At 43.0% G+C, this 27,717-nt stretch overlaps 1 long non-coding RNA gene across 1 annotated transcript; it reads right to left on the reverse strand.

Annotated features, from left to right (window-relative positions):
* Window positions 1-1,734: 1,734 nt before the first annotated feature.
* LOC141110162 (uncharacterized) lies at window positions 1,735-16,802 on the reverse strand. Its single transcript, XR_012236257.1, has 4 exons — window positions 16,708-16,802; window positions 11,460-11,522; window positions 8,981-9,130; window positions 1,735-1,813 (listed from the first exon to the last, which is right to left on the reverse strand). It is a non-coding gene; the product is annotated as an uncharacterized lncRNA (long non-coding RNA).
* Window positions 16,803-27,717: the final 10,915 nt, after the last annotated feature.

Raw genomic sequence — 27,717 nt, forward strand, 5'->3', positions numbered from 1 at the left:
GATGCACACAGCGTGGCTCAGCGCAGCCCTTGCTCCTTCCTTACAGAATTTGACTGACAGCAGCCTGAGCCAATGGCTCCAACTGCTGCCTCTGTGCCCTGTGAGAAGACTGAAGACCAGCGTGACTGCAGATAGGCACAGTGCTGGATTGCAATAAGTATTTAGGGAGGTAGGGGAGTGATTCAAGTAGTGGACATTTTTTTTATTTTCCTTACCTTAACTCAGGGAATGCATTAGGGTAAAAAAATGTCCTGGCTTTATAACCACATGTTGGGAAAGGAAAATTGGTATCTGAGACACAAATCTTGAAACTATAAGTCTGCTAACAAAAGGTAGGAATCTGCAACAAAGTTTGTTCAAATCCTTGCAATGTACATATATACACTGGGGGGGGGGGGGGGGGGGGGTATTTTTATCAATAAAAGTGGAGTTATGCTTTAAGTACCAGAATCGCATCCCAGTCAAAATCAAGGAAGACATAGTTATGTACACTGTATGACTTTGTGGTTACTATAAAGGGTCACAACATTTGTAAAATTTTGTTCACAGTAATTCATACAAAGATGAAAAAATACATGTCATAGGTCCAGTTAGCCTGGAACCTTTACTTGTCACATCTGTGATGCAATAAACACACATATCTCAAATTTGTCCTGGGATATGGACAGCAGTGGTACAAGACTAAATAAGAAAACATTGTTTTTCTTTGAGCATCAAGCCACCCCTGCCCATATCCTAGAAATAAGTATACATATTTTTGTGTCATGTGTCTGACAATTAAAGTCTGAGTTATTTGAGATATGGGGGTTTATTAACTAAAGGCAAATCCACTTTGCACTACAGTGCAATTGGAAGTGTAGTAGCTGTAGATCTGAGAGGGGCATGCGAGGAAAATAAAAAACAGAATTTTTGTTTGTACATGATTGAATGATAGCAATCAGCAGAGCCTCACCTCACTTCAGATCTTCCCCTCAGATCTACAGCGACTGCACTTCCAAGTGCACTTGCAGTGCAAAGTGGATTTGCCTTTAGTAAATCAACCCCATTGTGTTGTAGAGATTTGAGCTAGGAGATATTTTTGTTTTACAATAGAAGGTATACACATAGGTGCCAGGTTTTCTGGACCTGTGGCATGTAAATCTTTGTATAAATAAAGTGTGAACCAAAATAATTTATAAATGGAAGTGTGACTCTTTATAGTACCTCCAAAGTCCCCTATTGAACATAACTCTGTTTTGCTTGTAACAGCTTTAACTGTTTAACTGTTAGTGAACATACACAGACATTTTCTGCAGAATGCTTTATTAAATTTACAGAGTACATGTGATATCAATTACAGTGTGATTTTAACTTTGGCTGTTTGACTAAATGATGTTTACATTGTTTTCCTCGTCATTTTTCTTAGTAAGTCTCAATGTTTATACCCAACATTTACACAACTTTCACCCAAGATTCACACATTTTTAATTTGAAAAATGTGTGAATCTTGGGTGAAACAATTTATAAATTCACCCCCTCGGAATCTAAATGTCATATTACTCTAGAATGATGTGAAGTTTATTTTGTTAAACATTATGACAAGTAGTTTCCTAATAGGTCATATATCTCCTCTTCCTGGTCCTTGGGTATTCAAAGTATTCAAATTCTCAGTAACAGGTGCCATAGTGGTTTCCAAAATAGTTGTTGGAATTATGGTTATTGGTGTTTGGGTTGTTGTCGGAGTTATGGTTGTAGTTGGAGTTTGTGTAGTTGTTGAAGCTACTGTAGTTGATGTAGGAGTTCCAGTAGTTGTACTCTGACATGTCTTTGAATTCTGAAATAATAGTACAGTAGTTAAATGTATAGAATAAAAGAACACACCTTAGTAATTTAAAGCAGGCCTTTCACTAACAAATAACTGTCTTCTACATGTTAGCCTCTATCTCTGCCCCATATAAAATCTCTAGCTGAAAATTTTTGGCTGGCTTCACACCTATGTGGTTTGAAAATATTGTTACACTTGTTACACCAGCTCATGGTAATACATGAAACCAATGGGTGAAACCTTGTGAGCTGTCACACTAAGCTTAATATAACTTAAATAAACAAAAAAAATTATAACTATAATCAGCTGCCTGCACTTCCCCACAATGTGATGATACGATATACAGTGGGGATGGAAAGTATTCAGACCCCCTTAAATTTTTCACTCTTTGTTATATTGCAGCCATTTGCTAAAATCATTTAAGTTCATTTTTTTCCTCATTAATGTACACACAGCACCCCATATTGACAGAAAAACACAGAATTGTTGACATTTTTGCAGATTTATTAAAAAAGAAAAACTGAACTATCACATGGTCCTAAGTATTCAGACCCTTTGCTTAGTATTTAGTTGAAGCACCCTTTTGATCTAATACAGCCATGAGTCTTTTTGGGAAAGATGCAACAAGTTTTTCACACCTGGATTTGGGGATCCTCTGCCATTCCTCCTTGCAGATCCTCTCCAGTTCTGTCAGGTTGGATTATAAACGTTGGTGGACAGCCATTTTTAGGTCTCTCCAGAGATGCTCAATTGGGTTTAAGTCAGGGCTCTGGCTGGGCCATTCAAGAACAGTCACAGAGTTGTTGTGAAGCCACTCCTTCGCTATTTTAGCTGTGTGCTTAGGGTCATTGTCTTGTTGGAAGGTAAACCTTCGGCCCAGTCTGAGGTCCTGAGCACCCTGGAGAAGGTTTTCATCCAGGATATCCATGTACTTGGCCGCCTGTCCCTGCAGCTGAAAAACTCCCCACAGCATGATGCTGCCACCACCATGCTTCACTGTTGGGACTGTATTGGACAGGTGATGAGCAGTGCCTGGTTTTCTCGACACATACCGCTTAGAATTAAGGCCAAAAAGTTCTATCTTGGTCTCATCAGACCAGAGAATCTTATTTCTCACCATCTTGGAGTCCTTCAGGTGTTTTTTTAGCAAACTCCATGCAGTCTTTCATGTGTCTTGCACTGAGGAGAGGCTTCCGTCGGGCCACTCTGCCATAAGGCCCCGACTGGTGGAGGGCTGCAGTAATGGTTGACTTTCTACAACTTTCTCCCATCTCCCGACTGCATCTCTGGAACTCAGCCACAGTGATATTTGGGTTCTTCTTTACCTTTCTCACCAAGGCTCTTCTCCCCCCATAGCTCAGTTAGGCCAGACGGCCAGCTCTAGGAAGTGTTCTGGTCGTCCCAAACGTCTTCCATTTAGGGATTATGGAGGTCACTGTGCTCTTAGGAACCTTAAGTGCAGCAGAATTTTTTTGTAACCTTGGCCAGATCTGTGCCTTGCCACAATTCTGTCTCTGAGCTCTTCAGGCAGTTCCTTTGACCTCATGATTCTCATTTGCTCTGACATGCACTGTGAGCTATAAGGTCTTATGTAGACAGGTGTGTGGCTTTCCTAATCAAGTCCAATCAGTATAATCAAACACAGCTGGACTCAAATGAAGGTGCAGAACCATCTCAAGGATGATCAGAAGAAATGGACAGCACCTGAGTTAAATATATGAGTGTCACAGCAAAGGGTCTGAATACTTAGGACCATGTCATATTTCAGTTTTTCTTTTTTTAATAAATCTGCAAAAATGTCAACAAATCTGTGTTTTTCTGTAAATATGGGGTGCTGTGTGTACATTAATGAGGAAAAAAAATTAACTTAAATGATTTTAGCAAATGGCTGCAATATAACAAAGAGTGAAAAATTTAAGGGGGTCTGAATACTTTCCGTCCCCACTGTATATGGAGAAGGGTACACCCGGTGGGGGTTGTGTGCGAACACCGCATGAAGACACAATTATCACATGGTTGATGTTAATATGGACTTTTGCAGTTTAGTTTAACCCTTTCATGACTAAGCCTATTTTTGAAATTTGGTGTTTACAAGTTAAAATCCGTATTTTTTGCTAGAAAATTACTTAGAACCCCCAAACATTATATATATTTTTTTAGCAGAGAATCTAGAGAATAAAATGGCGATTGTTGCAATATTTTTTATCACACGGTATTTGTGCAGCGGTGTTTTAAACGCAAATTTTTGGAAAAGTGACACTTTCATGAATTTTAAAAAATCCAAACAGTAAAGTTACCCCAATTTTTTTGTATAATGTGAAAGAAGATGTTACGCCGAATAAATAGATACCAAACATGTCACCCTTTATAATTGCACGCACTCGTGGAATGGCGGCGAACTACGGTACCTATGAATTTCCATAGGCGACGCTTTAAAAAATTTTTACGGTTACCAGGTTTGAGCTACAGAGGAGGTCTAGGGCTAGAATTATTGCTCTCGCTCTGACGATCACGGCGATACCTCACATGTGTGGTTTGAACACCGTTTACATATGCAGGCGCGACTTCCGTATGCGTTTTCTTCACTGCGCGAGCTCGCAGGGACAGGGGCACTTTAAAAATTTTTTTTTTTTTTATTTTATTTATTTTTGTACTTTATAAATTGTGTTTAAAAATTTATTTTTTTTTTTTACTTTTATTGCTGTCACAAGCAATGTAAACATCCCTTGTGACAGTAATAGGTGGTGACAGGTACTCTTTATGGAGGGATCGGGGGTCTAAAAGACCCCCGATCCCTACTTTACACTTCAAAGTATTCAGATCGCCAAAAACGGCGATTCTGAATACTGTGTACTTTTTTAAATTCGGCGCCATTGGCAGCCGAGTAAACGGGAAGTGACGTCATGACGTCGCTTCCGCGTTTACAATGAGAAGGCTGGAACGAAGCCGCTCACAGCTTCATTCCAGCCCGCCCCCAGCCGCCGAAGGCAGCCGAATGGACACCGGGCCTCCCGATCGCACGGGAGGCCCGGTAACAGCGGCGGGAGGGGCAGGATGTCCCCTCCCTCTCCTCCGGTATAACAGCCGAGCGGCTTTTAGCCGCATCGGTTGTTATACATGGGTAGCCGATCGCCCGCTGTAAACAACGGTACCGGGATGATGCCTGCAGCTGCGGGCATCATCCCGGTATAACCCCGGAAAGCCGAGTACGCATATCTGCGTACGGTCGGCGGGAAGGGGTTTTAAACACCTCATCGAGGATTAATTGAATATTCACGGAGCACTTTATTTTTATATATATGGACTGTTGCCGTTTAGTTTAAAAACCTTATTGAGGACCGAGTACATATCGTGGAGCACAAGCACTTTATTTATATATTCCTTTTATATGTTGATACGTTTTAGACATGTTATATATAGTGTTTTATTGGATTCATATATTTGTATTAGTATTGTTTTCATACATATTAGCGCTGCACAGTGTGTTATATATATCATGGTAATACATGGCTTTATATTGCAGTGCTTTACATTAAAACCCCTTTCATACTGGAGGCGTTTTTCAGGCGCTTTAAGCGCCTGAAAAAAGCCTCAGCTGCAAACCCAGTGTGAAAGCACGAGTGCTTCCACACTGGGCCACTGCACTGGCAGGGCGTCACAAAAAGTCCTGCAAGCAGCTTCTTTGGAGCAGTGAATACACTGCTCCTATAGCGCCCCATTGAAATCAATGCGTGTCGCCGCTGCAGCGGCGTTTTGCGGGTGGTTTTAACCCTTTTTCGGCCACTAGCGAGGGTTAAAAACGCCTTGCTAGCAGCCGAATAGCACAGCTAAAATGACGGTAAAGCGGCGCTAAAAATAGCACCGCTTTACCGCCAACACCCGGGCGCCAGCAGTTTTGAAAGCACTCTTAGAATGGCATCCAAAAAACTACAGTAGTCTGCAGTGCACCTTCAATGAAGTACACCATAATGTACATACCATGCATTGTGATGTTCTGCATTAAAATAAAAAGTGCAAGTCCAGGTTTTTATCGGTTGCCACGGACCAAAAAGGTGTCCAGAAAGAGCTCCTACAACAGCAGAAATTAGTAATGTTATGTACTGCATTCTTGCTTCTGGTCTACTCCCCCAGGTGACAGAGAGGTCATACAGCCTTTCTGCTGCCTCTTGGGGAACCTGTGCATCCCAAATTTTGTGAGAATGTTACAATTCTTTTCTTGTCTGTGCCCCCCCCCCCCCGTTACAGGGACATGAAGTTAGTGAAGGTCTCAAAGGAAAATATATAAAAACACCATTTAATCAAGTTATATATTCTAATTAATTAAATATGTTTTTATATAAAAACAATAGAATTATGTCACTCTGTCTGATATTAGCCTTCGGTAATCATCTAATTAGGTTATACAATTCACACATATGTATTTCTTTGTGTGTCTCGATGTCTACTTTGACTGCTTTACTGCCTGATAGATATCATAGCATTTGAACTGTAAACTGTACTATATGTGTATGTAGTAATGTTAGAAAAACATTACTGCTTTCCATGCATGCATTTCCTAATGTCTTCATTCAAAATGTACTGCATATCTTGTGTTACCAAAAAAGGCGCTTTCCATTGAGTATCAGCCTGGGCTTACATTATATGAAGAAAACACTCTGCTTTAGATATTGCTTCAGAAAGGTAGTTGGCGACCCATGCCATTGCTTGCGTTATCCCATCTGCGCTTGATGAATCTTTTCGTTCAACTCAGCGGGCTGAATGAAAACAAAACTGAGGAGCTCGCTGTACTACTATCCAATGTCAATACAGCAAACCCTAAGTTGAGCTATTGTGTTCTGACAGGGGGACTGCCCCCGCCAGAACACACCGGTCAGCGCTCGCAGCCATAGGCTGCAAGCGCTAATCAGATGCTGATCGGCAGATAATTTTCGGTCGTGCCCCTTCGACAGAAGCTGGACAGGTTGAACCGGCCGATAGCGGCTGCTTCCAGCTTTAGGGGCTGCCTCCCACACCATGTAGTTGTGGTTCCAACTTCTGGTCCTATGGCAGTACAGTATACAGAAGTGATTAAAGCTTGCCATATACTAGTGGTTTTTTGAACAAACGTTTGTGCAAACATTCTCAGTAGTTCAATGAATCGATGAATGTCATTTTAAAAGTACTTCAACATTTTGTTTGCTTTTAAGATGTGATTTTGTATTGAATATAATTTCATAATGAAAACTGCATACACTTTCAGAAATTTGTTTGTTTAAAGCGGAGTTCCACCAAAAAAAAAATATTAAAAGTCAACAGCTACAAAAAGTATAGCTGCTGACTTTTAATAATCAAACACTCACCTGTCCCACGGTCCAGCGATGCGGGCATACAAAGCCCCACTCCTCTCCCCCTCCTCTCCATAGCGCTGGCATTCTTACTGTGGGCGGCTTCACAGCCGGGCATGCACTGCCGGGCAATCTTCTGGGATCTGTGACGTGTCCCAGAAGATTGTGGGGGGGGGGAGGTGATCTTCCTTCCGGTGCCGCAGAGCTCCAGAAGGAGGTGGGAGAGGGATACCTCTAAAAAGTGGAACGTCAGGGGGTCACCTGCGCTTAAAGCTAAAAGTTCAATTTTTGGGTGGAACTCCGCTTTAAGAAAAAAGTTCCATCTTGATCCTTCAAATTTTCCAATCCCTGCAGTTGAAAAAAATGCCAGTTTGACCCCACTAAAAGTTAAAAAAAATCAAACGAATATTCTTAAACAAAGTTTATGGGCAAGAGGAACCATTTAGTGTAGTAGGGTATCAGGCATCTCACAAACCCAAAAACTGGATAGACATGGAAGATTCTGCCAGTGGCTGTTGTGTTTTAAAACAGCAGAGTTTAGGCTTGCTGTCTACCAGAAAGGTATTTGTTAGGAGGCTTCTATTACATATAACTTTTGCTGGGGGTTTTTGAAGTGACAGATTTCATATAACAGTACTTGTTCATAGAGCCTGTTAACAGCATAGAGACTGGGTAAGCTCAAAAACTTGTTCTAGCCAATTGGGAAAGATGGGTGATATCACTGTATTTAAACAGACTTATTGTACACAGACTGCAAATCTTATGCTTACCCGTTACAATCTTTTGTACAATCTCCTTCAAATCTATTATTTACTAATAATGTAGTACAGGGAGCTGCCTAATTGGATACAAATGTATTAGATAGATTAGGTAGGTCTGCATATTGCATAGAATTAAAATTGATTGTACAAAGATTGTGACAATAGAATGTAATTTGTATGATGACCTTAGAGGTATGAGGTTTATTGAGGGCCATTTAATTATAGCGTGAAGGCACCCTAAAGCTGGAACTGTACCCAAAATCTTTTATTTTAATTTTTCAGTTGGTACCTCATTTGGCTTATATTTTCTTGAAACTGGAAAGTAAAAAGATATCCTTCCAGCCTCTGAGTTGCCCTTCCTACACTGAGCGTTAGGCTCTTTCATACGGGCGGACCAATTAGGTTGTCAATTTTGTCAGTTTTTTTAGGCAGAGCCGATTAGACCACCTATTGCCCTCTATGGAGCGGCAGATGTCAATGGATATGTGTCCGTTGACACCCGCCGACTCCCGGTCCGATCCTGCCCACTAAAAACAGATGGCTGGGGATCCAGAGGATTGGATCGGATGACAGTCGGGTGTAAACAAATAGACGGTCAGTTTCCATCCAACTGCCCATAGAGGTAAACAAGCTGTGTCCGCTCTGCAGAGCGGACACGGATCTGTCATCTACCTTCTCAGCGAGGATCAGAGGAGAAAACCCACGCTGAGCAGGCAGATTCGCTGGAAGACTCTGCCAGTGTGAAAGGGGCCTTTAATGTAAACTGAACTCACTGGGGAATTTTTCCTGCATTGTCAGTATATTCCAATGAAGAATTAACTGGAGTGCTAGTGACAGCATAACACTACTGTTACTGCTCTCCATGTGTATTTGCTAGGAGAAAAAGGAGAAAATGCACTTCAGAGTCAGGGACCAACTATTTCAGCTCACAACAGATAATTAGCTCGCACAGTAGGATTGGAGATGGAGGGAGATCTCTTTGCCAGGGTCACAGGCACCGCATCGCTTCATGCAAAATAAACATGAAAATGCTTTCTGTAAACTCTTACTGTAAAAACGGAAGGTAAAATGTTCCAACAGCCTAAAATTACCTTGTTTGGAAACTTAATTACATTCTGATATTTAAATCCTGGTTTATGTCCACGATGAGGCAAATATCCATGTGTAGGTTTGCGTCCATGTCTGGGGCCAAAGAAATGCAGCTTTTCTCTGTGTTCAGGAGAGCCACTATGCTTACGAAACTTATTTGGAGAAAGAAAAGCAATGTAAATCTTCTGTTCAACTGCAGTAATTGTATAAAATGGCAAACATAATAGTATTCTTGTGCATAGTGTGACTGTTAGGCTGGCCTCAGACGGAGCGATTGTCTTTCTTGCAAAAGTCAGGATTGATGGGGGGATCCCTCCCACTGCGCCATTGTGTTCTCCGAGGACAGCTTCCCCCACCCCCCTTCCAGGAGAACACGAACACAGTGATTATTGCTAGCGGCCATAACAGCCACTAGCAATAATCGCATGTAAAACCTGGCAGGCTGGTTGTACCCAAGTTGATCGATCAATCAACTTGGGTACATTCAGCCTGCCCATACATGGTTTGAAACACACCTGGCTCCTGCTGAACCGACCAAGATTCCAACTATCTATGGCCAGCTTAACTGTTGCAGTGGCACTATAGTAAACACGTGTCATTGGATGGGCTTTTCATTACAGGAATTCTGCCATCTAACAAGAAAGTGGAGAGTTCTTCCATTTGGTTTTGGATTGGCATCACTAATAAGCTTTTTAGAGCCCTGAAAAAAAATCAGCTGAGAAGCGGAGTTCCAGCTAATTTGTTTTTAGTGTGCTATAGCTCAAGCTTAGAGATTCATTGGGGTTGATTTACTAAAGTTGCACTCTGCTGACTTCCATCATCCAATCATATGCAAGAATGCTGTTTTTTTTCCTTGCATGTGATTGAGTATTCTTTGTAAAATGAAGCTTTACCTCAATTACTAAGCTCTGGAGCAACTTTAGTTTCAACGTGCACAGTCTATTTTGCATTTGGAATCATTGATCATCCTAACCAAATTACTTGTTTCACTTCTTTAGATCCATGGTCCAACAGTTGAAAAGCTGTAAACAATTGACTCCCTAAGGCCCTCCTGACATGGGCCACTGCTTGTACAAGAGCAGTATGTACAGTTAGAGCCCTTGCACATTATTAGCGGCGTTTTACCGTCGGTATGCGGCCGCTAGCGGGGCGGTTTTACCGGCCGCTAGCGGGGCAGTTTTACCCCCCGCTAGCGGCCGAGAAAGGGTTAAATACCACCGCAAAGCGCCTCTGCAGAGGCGCTTTGCCGGCGGTATAGCCGCGCCGTCCCATTGATTTCAATGGGCAGGAGCGGTAAGGGAGCGGTATACACACCGCTCCTTCACCGCTCCGAAGATGCTGCTGGCAGGACTTTTTTTACCGTCCTGCCAGCACATCGCTCCAGTGTGCAAGCCCTCGGGGCTTGCACACTGGATACACAGCAGCGGCACTTTTGGGGCGGTTTGCAGGCGCTATTATTAGCGCAATAGCGCCTGCAAACCGCCCCAGTGTGCAAGGGCTCTAAGGTTTTGCAAAGCAATTGCAAAGCTTTTGGCAAGTTAAAGCCATCATTGTACACGCTGCTTTATACAAGCTGAAGCCCGTGAGCGTGATCTTAGGAGTTGACTGCAGCCTTCTAATAACCAAAATGCCCAGCTCTACTATAAGAGATGAAAAAATCATTATATCTTCTACAGCAGAGGGTTAATCATATATTTTGCACTTTTCCAAAAAATCTTCTAAGATAAAGCAAAATGAAACATTTTGATTAATTACAGTTATACTGCAAATTGTTAGGTCAACACAGTGTAATTTTTTTAAACTGAATTCCGGGGGAAAAAAAAATGTACACTTGCAGTGGATCCACCACTGCAACGCAAAGGTTAACTGCTTGATATTCCTAGGGCATGATGAATAAGGTGATAATTTCCTTACTCCTCACTCTCACAGGCTTCCTCTGTGCTGTGCAGTCCTGTGAAGTTACAGAGGGCCCGCTCACATCTTGGGACTTTGGACAGTGGAGGGAGGGGTGTGGACTACTGGGGGAGCAAGGATAAGGTAAGAATATCACCTTATTACCCAAGGTAAAACAAACAGTTAACGCTTGCGCTGTATGAGTAAAGTTTTTCCCCCAGATTTCAACTTTAAGGCTTATTTATTAGGCTCCATTCACACCTAGGCGATTTAAATCGCAGGCTGAATCACCAAGATACAGCTCGTGATTCCAAAACGCTCCAAAATGTGGGATGCGCAAAGCTTGTGGGTCAAAAAGGAGCAGATGCTTCTTTTGGGCAACAGAGGCTCGAGTTGCGATTTGCTGCAATTGCATCGCGATTTATCGCAGCAAAATCGCACATCGATCGGGGTGCCATTAAGAAGTAATGGCATCGCAAATGCGCCCTGTGGTTTGGAATTGCTGGCAGAACTGCAGCGATTTTATGATTGGAATTGCCCAGGTGTGAATGGAGCCTAAATAAAGTACAACCGGTGAAGCATACTTACTGGCCAGCCCTCAACTGCTATGAATAAAATGGCAAAGATTAACAGCAACTTCATCTTCAATTCCTGATGAAAGTAAAACATAATGTAGTTTAATGCATTGTAAAAGTGTATTAAGCCTTTTGCATTTGTCAGTTAAACGTTGAAATTGAAATTTTAAACTTAACTGTACAATATGCCTTCTTTAAATGTAATCACTTTTGATGCAGAATAAACAGGCATTGCTTCTCGGTGAGTGGAGCCAGTGCACATCAATGCCTATATGCCTGGTTTAGTACATCTAGAACTGCCTGTGTCTAGCACATGTATAGCCTGATGATACAAAAGTAATATATTCCCTCTTTGTCTCTTTGGTAAACTGCATTTATATCCTGCTACTCACATCCACCTTAAACTGAACACAGACTGACTGCATTTCAAATGCCTCTTTGGTAAACTGCATTTATGTTACTGTTATGTTAACGTAACATGTCATGCTTTGAAATTGCATACACTAGTGGAATGGAGACAAACTACGGTACCTAAAAATCTCCATAGGCGACACTTTAACGGTTACCATTGTTCTCACTCTGACAACCGTGGCGATACCTCACATGTGTGATTTGAACACCATTTACATTTGCGGGCACGACTTACATCTGCGTTTTCTTTGCTGCACGCGCACGCAGGGATGGGGGAGCTTTAAACTTTTTTTTTTCTTATTTATTTTTTTCTTTGTTTTTCTTTTTTTTTTTACATTGTCCCTTTAAAAAAAAATCTGATCACTTTTATTGCTGTCACAAGGAATATAAACATCCCTTGTGACAGTAATAGGTGGTGACAGGTACTCTTTATGGAGGGATCAGGGATTCTGAATACTGTCATTATTTTAAAATCGGCGCCATTGGCAACCGAGTAAACCGGAAGTGACATAGTGACGTCGCTTATGGGATTTTAAGTTGAAGACCTGATCAGAGCCGAATCCGGTGTGACGGGAGGCCCGAGAAGAGCGGTTGAAGGTGGCGTGAGGGAGGACGTCCCCTCCAACTCCTTTAGGATAACAGCCGAGCAGCTTTTAGCCAACTTGAAATACTTGCCTTAACATGGGCATTTATTACTTTTAACCTATTTTTAACTTTTTTTAGTGCATATTACCTGCTTGTATGAAACGTAGTATTGGTATTATCTATATGTTTGCATTCCATTATATATGAATAAATCAAACATTCTTTGATGTTAGCGTTGATCACGTGCCCTCCATCCACCTTTCTTTACATAGTCTTCCTCTGACCACCCCAGAGTCAGTCGGGGCAGCGGGACACGCAACACCATCTCTTTCAGTTCTTCTACTGTCCACAATACTACCAATTTACACCAAAACGCCCTCACAAGCGCAGGAGTAATTCTTCCTTCTTTGTCCATATTTTGCAGCTTTTAGCCACATTGGTTGTTATCACTAAAGAGCCAACTGCCCGCTCTAAAAAACGGTACTGGGTTGATGCCTGCAGGTGTAGGAATCAGCCTGGTATAACCCCTTCAAGCCATGAATGCAAATTTGCATACGGTCGGCATGAAGGGGTTAAAAAAGTGGCACTTCCGCTCTTGCACAAAGCAAACAGCATCAGCAGACTACTTTACAAAACACCAGACTGCAGTAACCTCATTTCCAAATCAACTCTCCTTCACCTCTGAAACATGCAATCTTTACCTCTCCTTTTCACAGTTGCAGCCTCTCTCCTCAAACTCTCTTTTCTTCACCCCTCTTCTCCACCCCACAATCTGTACATATCACCCTCACTTCTCCCCTCTCCCTATTACTACACTCATTACCTCTTTCTAACTCTAATTCCATATGCGCTGAAGCATGTCCCCTCATATAAATCGTATTCTCATATTACCTCCCTTACTCTTCTGCTTCTCCTAACCTCTGGAGATATATCCCCAAACCCTGGGCCTCCCTTATTCAACTGTGCCCAACACTCCCATCACCCCACATCCTCTGGCAGTAGTCTTAATCTACGCAATTTAGTCTCCATTCCGCTTCTTCCCAAAACCAGCCTCCCCTTCTCCTGTGCCCTCTGGAACACCCGCTCTGTCTGCAAGAAATTTACCACTGTTCATGACCTCTCTGTCACAAACTCCTTTAATCTACTTGCTATCACCGAAACCTGGCTCCATGAATCCAACGCTCCTTTTCCTACTTCCCTCTCCCGCGGTGGCCTTCTCTGGACTCACTCCCCTAGACCTAATGAACGCAAGGGTGGTAGAGTGGGATTCCTCCTATCCCCATAGAGCACCTTCCAGGTTCTTCACTCTCCTCCCTCTCTGTCCCTCTCATCATTTGAAGTTCACTGTATACGCCTATTCTCTTCAACTTCCCTAAGAATTGCTGTGATCTACCGCCCCCCCCCCCCCCCCCCCGAAATGTTATCAACTTTCCTTGATGCGTTTTTGGCCTCCCTACTTTCTCTCTTCTGAAATTTCCACAATCCTTCTCGGCGACTTCAACATCCCTGTTAATACAAGCCCTCCTGCTGCTTCTAAACTTCTTAGTCTAGCCTTCTCATTTGACCTGAAGCAATGGGTACAGGCTTCTACTCACTCTGATGGCAACACCCTTGACCTTGTATTCTCCTACCTATGTGCTCCATGCCACCTCTCCAACAATCCTTTTCCTCTCTCTGATCACCACCTTATTAGTTTCACTCTCTCCCTATCTTCCACCACCTTTGCCTCCAATCACCTAACCATCACCAGTAGAAACCTTTGCCACTTCAACCCTTCTCTCCTTTATTCTGCTACTGATCACTTCTATGACAAAATTTCACCCCTGTCCTGTCCCAACCAAGCCACTTCTGTCTACAATAATTCCTTGTCCTCAAGCCTGGACAAGCTTGCTCCCCTAACTACACACAGAATTGGGCCTCGACCCCTACAACCCTGGCAAACAGATGACACCAGAAATTACTATAGATGAAGTTGCTGAACTCCTTTCTAATGCCCACCTAACCACCTGGACCCTATTACCTCTCAAATACTATGGTCACCCTCTGACTCTATCCTACACTCTCTAACCCACATCTTCAATCTCTCCCTCTCTTCTAGAATCTTCCCCAATGCTCTAAAACATGCACTGGTCACCCCCACACTTAAAAAGCCATCCTTGAACCCTACCAATCTTAACATTCTACGCCCTATCTCCTTGCTTTCCTTTTCCTCTAAACTCCTTGAACACTTGGTCTACAACCAACTGAGTGACCACCTCATAAAGAATAACCTTCCTGATCCCCTTCAGTCTGGATTTCGCCCTCAACACTCCACAGAAACTGCTCTTCTAGAACTCACAAATGACTTACTAACCGCAAAATCCAACGGACACTATTCTATACTCCTTCTTCTGGACCTTTCTGCTGCCTTTGATACGGTTGACCACCCCCTCCTCACTTTATTGCCTCGTTCTCCGTGCCTGCGCTCTTTGGTGGCTATCCCAACGCACCTTCAGTGTCACTTAGAATTCTACTTCCTCCTCTCCTTTCCCTTCTCCATCGGGGTCCCCCAAGGTTCTGTTCTTGTACCTTTCTTATATCTGTCTAGATATCACACCACTGCCTCAAACTCAACTTGTCCATAAACCGAGCTCATATAATTTCCTCCCCCATGTGCCTCTTCCCCTGACTTCTCTGTCAAGAGCAATGGCACAACCATCCACCCATCCCCACATGCCAAAGTGCTAGGTATTATCCTGGACTCTGAACCCTCCTTTTCATCCCCACATCCAATCCCTTTCCAAAGCTTGCCGCCTCAACCTCCGCAACATCTCCAAACTACGTCCCTTCCTAACCAACGAAACCACAAATCTCCTGATTCACTCCCTGGTTATCTCTCGCCTCGACTACTGCAACTCCCTCCTCATTGGCTTACCTTTAAATAGACTATCCCCCCTTCAGTCCATCATGAATATTGCTACCAGACTTATCCACCTTACAGACCGCTCAGCATCTGCTACCCTTCTCTGCCAATCCCTCCATTGGCTGCCACTCACCCAGCAAATTAAATTCAAAATACTAACAATAAGTTACAAAGCCATCCACAACTCTACCCCCAGCTATATCACTAGCCTAGTCTCAAAATACCAACCTAATCGTCCTCTTCGTTCCTCCCAAGACCTCCTACTCTTTAGTTCCCTCATCACCTCCTCCCATATTCACCTCCAGGACTTCTCCCGAGCCTCTCCCATCCTCTGGAATACCCTACCCCAATCTGTTATACTATCTCCAAATCTATCTACTTTTAGGCGATCCCTGAAAACTTTTCTCTTCAGAGAAGCCTACCCTGCCTCCACCTAACAACTGTTCTTTTATTTTCTTCATCAGCTTATCCCCCACAGTTATTACCCTTTCGTATCACTTGACCCTCCCTTCTAGATTGTAAGCTCTAACAAGCAGGGCCCTCTGATTCTTCCTGTATTGAATTGTATTGTAATTGTACTGTCTGCTCTACTGTTGTAAAGCGCTGCGCAAACTGTCGGTGCTATATAAATCATGTATAATAATAATGTATAATAATATTCCCTTCTTTAGTCTATCATACATACTGCTGCCAGTCTCATCCACCTTACCAACAATTCAGTGGCCGCTGCCCTTATCTACCAATCCATTCACTGGCTTCCACTCGCCGAGCAAAGAAAGATTTTGCATGGTAACAACAACATTCAAAGCCATACCAAACTAGTTTCAAAATATCACCCAAACCACCCTCATCACTCCTCTGAAGACCTCTTGATCACTAACTCTCTCATTGCCTCTTCCCATGCTCACTCCCAAGACTTCTCCAGAGCTTCTCCCGTTGTTTGGAATTCTCCATCCAATTTGTCTTCTACTCTGTTCACCTTGTAGCCAAATCCAGATAACTCTCTTCTGGAAAGCCTAGCCCACCTCTATCTAACAAATTACATTTTTACTTTCTCCATCATCTCATTCCTCACAGTTATCACCTTTTGTATCACCTGCCTCTCCCTTTTAGATTGTAAGCTTTCACGAGTAGGGTCCTCTGAACCTGCTGGTCTTGAATTGTATTGTAACTGTTCTGTCTTCCTTTATTCTGTAAAGCACTGCACAAACTGTTGGTGCTTTATATATCTGTATAATAAAAATAATAATCCCTCTATTTTAGCCTTTTTAGCTCTTCATATTCTGATTCTAATTCAGAATTATCATCTAACATGTTGGGTCCCCTTAACATGTTTATTGCATTATTAGAATGGTATTCTTACCTTGATGAGAGAGGCAAGTCAGTGTTCTAAGAGGCTTGGTTATTGATGTGCCACAGTGAGCCTTTATATACCATTTGAACAGGACTCAAGCAACAAACGAGATTATTGTCTTAATGATTGATTGCTAAATTCTATGCATAAATGGATTTATGATGATGAGTAATTGAATAATGCACAGTCTAGACAGTTAAAATTACAACACAAAGGCTTCATTTGTAGAATTACAGCCAAAAAGAACATTATATATTTATATATTGCGTAGTGCTTCATCTTTCTTATAAACTACCTATGAACATGTGACCTTTAAAGCCTTCAAAAGTACATTTTATATGATCTGATATATATTTTTGCCATTTGTAATATTCTTTTATTCATTACAGGTACTTATATAGCGCCGACAATTTACGTAGCGCTTTTACATATATGTTGTACATTCACATCAGTCCATGTCCTTAAGGAACTTACAATCCAAGGTCCCAATTGACATTCATGAGGAGAAGGACAGAGAGGTGCCAGGCAGGCATAGTGTGACACTGTTTATTAAAAATATAGTTTTATACAGTCATACATATACTAGGGCCAATTTAGACAGGAGCCAATTAGGCTACCTTCATGTCTTTGGAGTGTGGGAGGAAACCGGAGTACCTGGAGGAAACCCACACAGGGGGAAAATGCAAACTTCAGGCAGGTTGTGCCGTAGTTGGGATTCAAACCAACGCTCCTAGTGCTATAATATAATAGTAATATATAGTATCATATCCACACAAAATAACTCCCCTTTGTCTAATAGTGGAAGCACCATCATTAGATTCCTACACCTTTGTCCCAGTTTCTTCCACTGCCATCCCTTATTTAGACTTACATACACTAAAGTGTATTTCCACCTTTGCAGCCAAATCTGGATAACACCTACAGTACTTTATACAATATTTGTTACATGTTCTCATTCACATAGCATACCCTAAAAATATATATATAAAAACTGTAGCTTACCTTTTTTTAGTTGCTCTATTATGGATCCTCCATCACTGTAAAATCCTACTAATTGTCTTTGTTTATGAGGGGGCTGGGCAGCTGTGTTAGTTGTAATTAACCCTGTCTGTACTGTGCAGGCAGATCTTTATTATCAGTTGTAACTAGATTTGAACAGTGTGTCCTAAAGGGTTAAAGGTGTAGAGGCTGGGCTTCTTGCATTGTATGGTAATGAGAAAACTTTGCAGTCAGCCATGACACCTTCTCCTGAGAAGCATCTAAAAGGTAAAATAAATATATTTTTGCATTTTTTTTGCTAGGTATGCTATGGGAACACCGAGCAAACATATAGTGGGGTTTTCTCAAATTTCTCTGCAGAAGTGGAAATACACCCAGGAATTAGTTGTATTTGCATACTTCTAATGGTCTAGCTTGGCACAATGTAATTATGCATCACTCACACCATTGGGGAAGCTGGAAATCACTGTAGCAATCATTACTGCTATTGTAATAGCTGTGATTTTCAGCAATGCTGCCATTGGTAGAAGGCTTTGTATTTTTTTTCTACTAATACAAGTCATTCTCTGATTCGAAAAGGTGGAGAAGAGGAGCAGTTATGTCACGATTTTTACCTCTCCCAATCAGAGAATGCCTTGTATTCATTGAAAAAAAAATACAATGCATTCTATGTATGATGGCAGTGCTGAGCTAACAACCCCCTGTGGTCAGTATGCAGAGGAGAAGCCACGTGCAAAGAATCTGGGCAGGATCTGGAAGGTTGCAGCTAGCGCCAAATACTACACTGATTTCCAGCTTCCCCAAAAGCCCATTCGGTTTTAGTAATGCCTACCTACTTTGTTGTAAACTAGACCTTTGTAAGGATTCAATACAAATAATTCCTTGGGTTCAAATTTATTGTATAGATCTGTGAACATACATTTGCTGTACATTTATGGTGTTATCTGTAAATGCATGGAAATGTGTAATATGCTTTTGCCTAAATATATTTGCCTAGCAAAAATGTTCTCCTTTCCCATCTACAAATGCTGTGAAGTACACTACAATAGTTACACAAGCACACTTACACACATGCTTTAGGGCCTACATATGTATAATTAAAACAGTTGTAAAGGCTAGACATTTTTACCTTTATGTTTTTCCTGCTTTAAGATAAAAAATGTCCCAGTATTTGTATCACCCAGCCCCCTCCCAAATACTTGAGTTCTCACTCGATCCAGTGTTGTACCCATCTTTAGCGGCTCCCTCTTCTCTCAGGACATTCACAGGACAGAGGCAGCAGTTGGAGCCATTGGCTACTGCTGCTGTCAGTCCAATCCTGTGAAATGGGACAGGGGTGGGGCTGAGCCACACTGTGTGCTGTGTGTGTGTCAATGGATGTACACAGCCCAGCTGAGGACCAAGCCTAAATGTGTGCCACCATAGGAAGCCGATACTTATGATGGCACACAGAGAAGAGGAGGAGCCAAGAGAGCTGGCGAGGGACCCCAGAAGAGGAGGTTCGGGGCCGCTCAATGGCCCTGCAATACCATTGGCCCTACTTCTCCTCAGGATCAGAGGAGTGCACTTCATTCTGCACTCATGTGACCCATATTCACTTCACTCAGCCAGTCCAGACTCTGGAGAGATCCTGGCTTTAATGTCAGGGATCCACCCAGATGCCTGGACCGGCAGCTGGCTCAGCTTCTCAGTGAGCCACCAGGAGCCTAAGCCAGCCACTCCTGCCCCCTCCACAGCCCAGAACTCCAGTGAGCGCTGAAGGGGCAGAGCAGAGAGCCGATGGCTGACAGTCACAGCTCTCTGCTCACTGAAGGCCGAGAACTGAGCAATCAGCGATCGATGCAACCTAGGTGAGTATAATGCCACGTACACACGATCGGACTTTACGGCAGACTTTGTCCGGCGTACTTTTGGACAGACTTTTCGACAAACTTTTTGAATGAATGGACTTGCCTACACACAATCAACCAAAGTCCAACGGATTCGTACGTGATGACGTACGACCGGACTAAAACAAGGAAGTTCATAGCCAGTAGCCAATAGCTGCCCTAGCGTCGGTTTTTGTCCGTCGGACTAGCATACAGACGAGCGGACTTTTCGACTGGACTCGAGTCCGTCGGACAGATTTGAAACATGTTTCAAATCTAAGTCCGTCAAACTTTTGAGAAAACAAAGTCCACTGGAGCCCACACACGATCGAATTGTCCGACTAAATCCAGTACGCCAGACCAAGTATGCCGTAAAGTCCGATCGTGTGTATGCGGCATAAGTGTTTGTTTTTTAACTTCTCTTTTAAAGGCATTGCTTGATATTTAAGATGTTTTTCTAGATCCCTTTATTTTGTTTTTTGCTTCCTCTGAGCACATATCCATGTGGTTAAGCAGCTTAGTACACCATAGATTACTAAAATTCTGTTGAATATGTGGTGACATGTTAATATTTTACTCTGAAACTTCCACAAGAATGATACAAATTTACTGAGTCAACCCAACTGGTTTACTTTCAATCTGATCTCCAGGCTTTCAATAGGATTAAAGCATATGTAAACCCTAACAATGAACTTCTCTTATGTACTTCCTTTTTGTCTGTTAAATATTCTATATTCTATTCTAATAAAAGTGTTTCATCTGTTTATTAGGTGCAAAAAATACCTTTTTAATCTGCCAGAAAATCCAATGAGCTTCTTATTTCCTCTGCAGCATTATCTCAAGCAGTCTTATTAGTTCTGGTTACCTCTGAGAACAAGAGAACACCTGGATTTACTATATATTGTATAGGCAGCTGATTCATTAATACCAGTATTTTCTTCTTAAAGTGGTTCTTCAGCCTTTAAAAAAATAAAATAAATAAATAACAGTCAGCAGCTACACACACTGTAGCTGCTTACTTTTAATAATAGGATACTCACCCGTCCAGAGGTCCAGCCCCATGCTTTCCTGAACCGCTTCTTCATCTGCCTTTGAGTCCCAGCACCGACATGTTCCCTATGGGCAGTCAGCTATGATTCCTTGTGGCTTCACAGCCGGCTGCCCACTGTGCATCTGCGAGGCACGCCACACTTTGTAAATGGTGCCACAGCCTTCTGGGACTGACTGGAAGTGGGAGCGAGTACCTGTCAAACACCAGTACCCGCTCCCCCTCCAAAAAGTGTCAAAAACAGAAAAGGAAGGAGAAGGAGGGCATAAAGCTGAACTTCCCATTTAGAAAGTCATGATTTTGCTGCTTACAGTTGTCTTTTCTGGAGGCTTTGACATGTGGAAGCAAAACTCTAGCAAAATGAACTCTGCCTCATTTGTTCTTTATAGCAGAACTGTGATAGTTTGATAATTACTTGATCATCAACACTGTACCCAAATGCATTTTAGCTCATACACGGTGGGAGGAAGATGTGATGGAGTTTACTGGTCACATGCAGTAGCAGGATCTAGATGGCGGGATAGAGATGAAGAGGTTAATGTGCATAAAAAGGTAGGTGAGGGGATAAACAACAGGTCACATACAGACTAGTGATCAGATGTGTAAAACTGGCCATAGATAGATTGAAATTCATTTGGTTCAGCAGGGACCAGCCAAATTTTGATCCATCGATTGCTGTTTCAACGATCAACTTCTCTCAAACGGGACTGTTGAAAAAACCTATATTTATTTAGCACCTGCAGCCAGTTGGCAGCAGCTGCTGATCAGTGTATTCTGACAGTGGATTAGTCCGGTGGCATCGCTAGCGGGGTACCGGGGATGCGGTCCGCACCCGGGTGCCACCCGCTACAGGGGTGACACCATCCCCAAGGTGACGAAAGCCCTGGGTCCCTTTTTGGCATTATTTTTTCCAGCTGGAACTCACCTCCAGTGCCCCGGCAGTGCGGCTGCACACTGTCCTCTCCAGCTGCCACCTGGGTGTTCCATGTACCTGAGCTGGTGTGGTAATGGGGCAGGGGGTTGATGGCTTGCGATGAGGGGGGTGTCCTCCACCGCCTGAGGTGCGGGGTTATGACAGGTTACACCTGAACCATTTAGAGTTGCTGTGATAAGAGAGAGGAGTGTTTGTGTCCTGTCCGGTGCCCTGTTCTGGCCTGTTAACATGGGGGGGCTTGATGATGTGGTTGGTTTTTGCTGCTGGACACAGCTTTATTATATGGTGGTTTGTCCTGGGGGGGGGGTGATTTATTCTGAGGAAGGGATCTGTACTGATGGGGGGAGTGGTTTGTCCTGAGGAAGGGATCTGTACTGATGGAGGGGGGGTGGTTTGTCCTGAGGAGGGGATCTGTACTTATGGAGGAGGGTGGTTTGTCCTGAGGAGGGGGTCTGTACTGATGGAGGGGGTAGTTTATACTGGGGGGGGTTGTACTGAGGGGAGGTCTGTACTGATGGAGGGGGGGTCTGTACTGAGGGGGGTCTATACTGATGCAGGGGTTTATACTTAGTGGGGGGTCTATACTGAGAGAAGGGGGTCTGTACTTAGTGGGGGGGGTCTATACTGAGCGGGGACTATACTTTGTTGGGGGGGAGTCTGTACTGACAGAGGGGGGATCTATACTGATGGGGGGTTATACTTAGTGGGGTGTCTATACTGAGAGAGGGGGGTCTGTACTGAGAGAGGGGGGTCTGTACTTAGTGAGGGGGTCTATACTGAGGGGGGACTATACATTGTGGAGGGAGAGTCTGTACTGGGGGGGACTATACTTGGAGGGGGGTCTGTACTGACGGAGAGGGTCTATACTTAGTGAAGGGGGGTCTGTACTGAGGGAGGACTATAATTGTTGGGGGTCTGTAATGATGGAGGGGAGGTCTATATTTAGTGGAGGGGGGTCTGTATTGAGGAAGGACTATAATTGGTGGAGGGGCGGGTCTGTACTGAGGGGCGACTATAGTTGGTGGAGGGGGGGTGGGGGGACACCATATTTTACCACACCAGGTGACACCAACCCTAGTGATGCTCTTATGACTCATCCCCTTTCTCTTCCTGGCAAACACTCACAATAGTAACATAGAGAGAGCTGAGCATGATGTAATAAACCTAGGCTAATGACAGACAATAAAGAGGAAGTGGGCTGTATAAGGTATTTACTGGTAGAAAAACAAAATTATCCAAAGTTAAAACAACAAGGGCAGAAGATTTAATAGATGGAAAGTTGAAAAAATGACTGAAGGTTCACTTTATCCACTTGCTGACCAGCCACCGTCATTATACTGCGGCAGGTTGGCACGATCCCGCGAACCGTCGTAGCTGTACGTTGGCTCCTTTAAGCGGGATAGCAGGCGCACGCAGCACTGCGAGGGTGCCGATGCTCATGACCGGCAGTCGCGATGACCACTGGCCACGCTTGATTGCGGGCACTAGAGGCAGAACAGGAACGTGTGTGTAAACACACAAATCCCTATTCTGTGAGGAGAGGAGATGCAGATCGTGATTTCCTAATAGCTAGGAACCACGATCTGTCATCTCCTATAGTCAGTCCCCCCCTACAGTTAGAACACACACTAGGGAACACAGTTAACCCCTTGATCACCCCTAGCGTTAACCCCTTCCCTGCCAGTAACATTTTTACAGTAATCAGTGCATTTTTATAGCGCTGATTGCTGTATAATTGTCAATCAACCCAAAAATGTGTCAAAAGTGTCCGATGTGTCCGCCATAATGTTGCAGTCTCTACAAAAATTGCAGATCGCCGCCATTACTATTAATAAAAAATAATAAAAATGCTATAAATCTATCCCCTGTTTTGTAGATGCTATAACTTTTGCGCAAACCATTCAATATACGCTTATTGCAATTTTTATCACCAAAAATATGTAGAAGAATACATATCGGCCTAAACTAAGAAAATTAGCTTTTTTTAAAAAAAAAATTGGGGATATTTATTATAGCAAAAAGTACAAAATATTGTGTTTTTTTCAAAATTGTCGGTCTTTTTTTGTTTATAGCGCAAAGGATAAAAACCGCAGAGGTGATCAAATACCACCAAAAGAAAGCTCTATATGTGGGGAAAAAAAGGACATCAACTTTGTTTGGGTACAGCGTCGCATGACCGCGCAATTGTCAGTTAAAGCGATGAAATGCTGTATCGCAAAAAATGGCCAGGTCATTGAGCAGCCAAATCTTCCGGGGCAGAAGTAGTTAGAGTGTTAATAAACCCAGTAATATGAAAATAGTTCATCTGCCCCCCCGCAGTGCCCACAGCTTATAAATCTTCTTTTTACATTAAAATACTGCCACTATATACCCTTTCTGTACACCACGGTCACATGATAAACTGCAGGGTCTGCCTGAAAGCTGAGTGTTCAGGTAAGAGGAGATTTCCACTATAGCCTATGTCCTCATGCTTTTTTGGGAGGCGGATCTTCCATGAATCAAGATGTGGCATCCCACCCACTGTGATCTTTTTTAGTTACTGGGCATGGAGGAGGAGGGCTGGCATTTAGGATCTGTATACACGCTCAAATGTGTGATGTCAATATCATGTGACCAGGATAGCTCTGATCAACCAGCAAAGGTTCTCTCCAGCAATAGAGAGCAAACTGAGCATGTGCAGCCTTACCAGGAGAGACCCTTCAGGAGGGGAGGATCTGTCCATACAGGATCAAGAAGCCTTTTTACACAATACAAAGGATTAACCCCTTAAGTTCCACAGTGAGTATAACAAGCATGCTATTCTGCATATACAGACAGATTTTACTGTTGAGGGTTTGGTAACACTTTAACAAACTGTACGATCATTATACATTTACATTTTGTGGCTCGATTGTGTATGGAAAATGCAGGTTTTGTCATATAAACCTATTATCTGGAATAAAAGTTTGGCTGTTCTTCAGTTATTGTGCTTGAAGTGAATTGAAATAATTAGGAATATGGCATAAGATTTGTTTCCTGCCTGGAAGTTTGCGTGCAAACATTTGAGAGGTGAAATATACCCTTTTAAAATTAATAGTTGTTTAATTCACGGGAACAAAACAGAGAGTGTTCAACACAAAGAAAGTTTCTTTTCTTTTGCACTCTCGTAATACGATTAAGCTTCATTTGGCTGGCATATAAGATCATCAAGTCCAAACACATAGAAATGCCAAATACTGGCATCACTGTTTCAAGAGTACTTATGAGTGTCAAAAGGCTAGTTAACCCAAAACAGAAATTAAAAATATGAAATGTAAAGAGTGATTCTAATTGCACCTAAGCAGTATTCTGAAAGAATTTATTAACTGTAAAAAGTGCAGCGCTGTCCTAAAAAATGTGGTGCATATACTGTATAAATACATGGCAATAAAGAAAAACAGCGTGTAATCCTCACTTCTTTGTACATGAGTACATAAATACCCAACTACATACAATACTATGAATACTTGTGTTCTTTATTACATAATGTAAAAACAAACTCCAGGTACAGCAGTATATCAAACAATTCTCAAATACATACATATAAAAAAATGAAATAAAGTGCAGAAAAGCGCAAGTGAAGTCCCTTAGTCCAATTGATTAACAAAGCAATTATCAACCCAGTGATAATCTTGAAAAAAATCTGAAGTGCCACCAGCTGGTATCCTCTTCTTTTACTACGTGCCTGCCAAAATACTCTCACCTTAAATGGAGACCCCTTAAAGTGGTTGCAAACCTCAGACCTGAAATATGGACAAAGCATATCTCTCTATAGTATGTGCTTGTCTTAATTCAGAGTGTAATTTCTGTCTGCTGCTTTGTTCCTCTGCTATCAGCATGAATCACTGACAATTTTTTCTGACACCAAGAGAAAAATGGTGACGGGGAGAGAGCTTCAGCTCATTGACAGCCTCAGCTGTGTTCCTGTGTGCTGTATGTAGGGGGTGTTTCCCTTCCCTCCAATCAGCTCTCAGACCTCTCCTCACTGATGTACAGTGGGGACGGAAAGTATTCAGACCCCCTTAAATTTTTTACTCTTTGTTATATTGCAGCCATTTGCTAAAATCATTTAAGTTCATTTTCTTTCCTCATTAATGTACACACAGCACCCCATATTGACAGAAAAACACAGAATTGTTGACATTTTTTGCAGATTTATTAAAAAAGAAAAACTGAAATATCACATGGTCCTAAGTATTCAGACCCTTTGCTCAGCATTTAGTAGAAGCACCATTTTGATCTAATACAGCCATGAGTCTTTTTGGGAAAGATGCAACAAGTTTTCACACCTGGATTTGGGGATCCTCTGCCATTCCTCCTTGCAGATCATCTCCAGTTCTGTCAGGTTGGATGCTAAACGTTGGTGGACAGCCATTTTTAGGTCTCTCCAGAGATGCTCAATTGGGTTTAAGTCAGGGCTCTGGCTGGGCCATTCAAGAACAGTTACTGAGTTGTTGTGAAGCCACTCCTTCGTTATTTTAGCTGTGTGCTTAGAGTCATTGTCTTGTTGGAAGGTTAACCTTCGGCCCAGTCTGAGGTCCTGAGCACTCTGGAGAAGGTTTTCGTCCAGGATATCCCTGTACTTGGCCGCATTCATCTTTCCCTCGATTGCAACCAGTGATTGCAACCAGCTGAAAAACACCCCCACAGCATGATGCTGCCACCACCATACTTCACTGTTGGGACTGTATTGGACAGGTGATGAGCAGTGCCTGGTTTTCTCCACACATACTGCTTAGAATTAAGGCCAAAAAGTTCTATCTTGGTCTCATCAGACCAAAGAATCTTATTTCTCACCACCTTGGAGTACTTCAGGTGTTTTTTAGCAAACTCCACGCGGACTTTCATGTGTCTTGCACTGAGGAGAGGCTTCCATCGGGCCACTCTGCCATAAAGCCCCGACTGGTGGAGGGCTGCAGTGATGGTTGACTTTCTACAACTTTCTCCCATCTCCCGACTGCATCTCTGGAGCTCAGCCATAGTGATCTTTGGGTTCTTCTTTACCTCTTCCACCAAGGCTCTTCTCCCCCCATAGCTCAGTTTGGCCGGACGGCCAGCTCTAGGAAGGGTTCTGGTCATCCCAAACGCCTTCCATTTAAGGATTATAGAGGCCACTGTGCTCTTAGGAACCTTAAGTTCTGCAGAAATTTTTTTGTAACCTTGGCCAGATCTGTGCCTTGCCACAATTCTGTCTCTGAGCTCTTCAGGCAGTTCCTTTGACCTCATGATTCTCATTTGCTCTGACATGCACTGTGAACTGTAAGGTCTTTTATAGACAGGTGTGTGGCTTTCCTAATCAAGTCCAATCAGTATAATCAAACACAGCTGGACTCAAATGAAGGTGTAGAACCATCGCAAGGATGATCAGAAGAAATGGACAGCACCTGAGTTAAATATATGAGTTTCACAGCAAAGGGTCTGAATGCTTAGGACCATGTGATATTTCAGTTTTTCTTTTTTAATAGATCTGCAAAAATGTCAACAATCCTGTGTTTTTCTGTCAATATGGGGTGCTGTGTGTACATTAATGAGGAAAAAAATGAACTTAAATGATTTTAGCAAATGGCTGCAATATAACAAAGAATGAAACATTTAAGGGGGTCTGAATACTTTCTGTCCCCATTGTAACTTCAGCTCTCTACCCCCTGATTTTAGAGCTCTGGTCTGCTCTGACCAATGGTTCACGTTCACATTTACATCCAGCCAGCATCGGGGCTCACCCCTGACAGGGTCTTGGCTCCTTTTCACTGTGCTCTGCCTGATGGTGGCTTTGCACTTCCGGTATCGGGGGCTGCGACATGCACAGGGGAGGTACTTCTGACCTCCTGCTGTCCTCATCTGTCTCAGGACGGATTTGGCCACCTGCATGTCGGCGTCATGTTCTCCACGCCCACCCTGTGATGTCCTTTGACCTCACACTTCTGTGGGCTGTGTGGAACATCCCGAATGGATGAGGGGTTGTTGCCATGCACACCCATTCTTGACGGCTGGCGTCCTACACGCTGGTTCGTCACCATCCGTACATGACGCTGGGGGCGGAGTTTCCGGATCCGCCTTGGGTATATCTGGATGCTCTGCGCGGTTGCAGTTTGCATTTGTGTTATGGTCGATTGTGATGGTTATAGACCCGGGAGTGCATCACATTGTCGGGG

This window comes from Aquarana catesbeiana, linkage group LG01 (genome assembly GCF_042186555.1).
Source record: "Aquarana catesbeiana isolate 2022-GZ linkage group LG01, ASM4218655v1, whole genome shotgun sequence".
In the NCBI taxonomy this organism is placed as follows: Eukaryota; Metazoa; Chordata; class Amphibia; order Anura; family Ranidae; genus Aquarana; species Aquarana catesbeiana.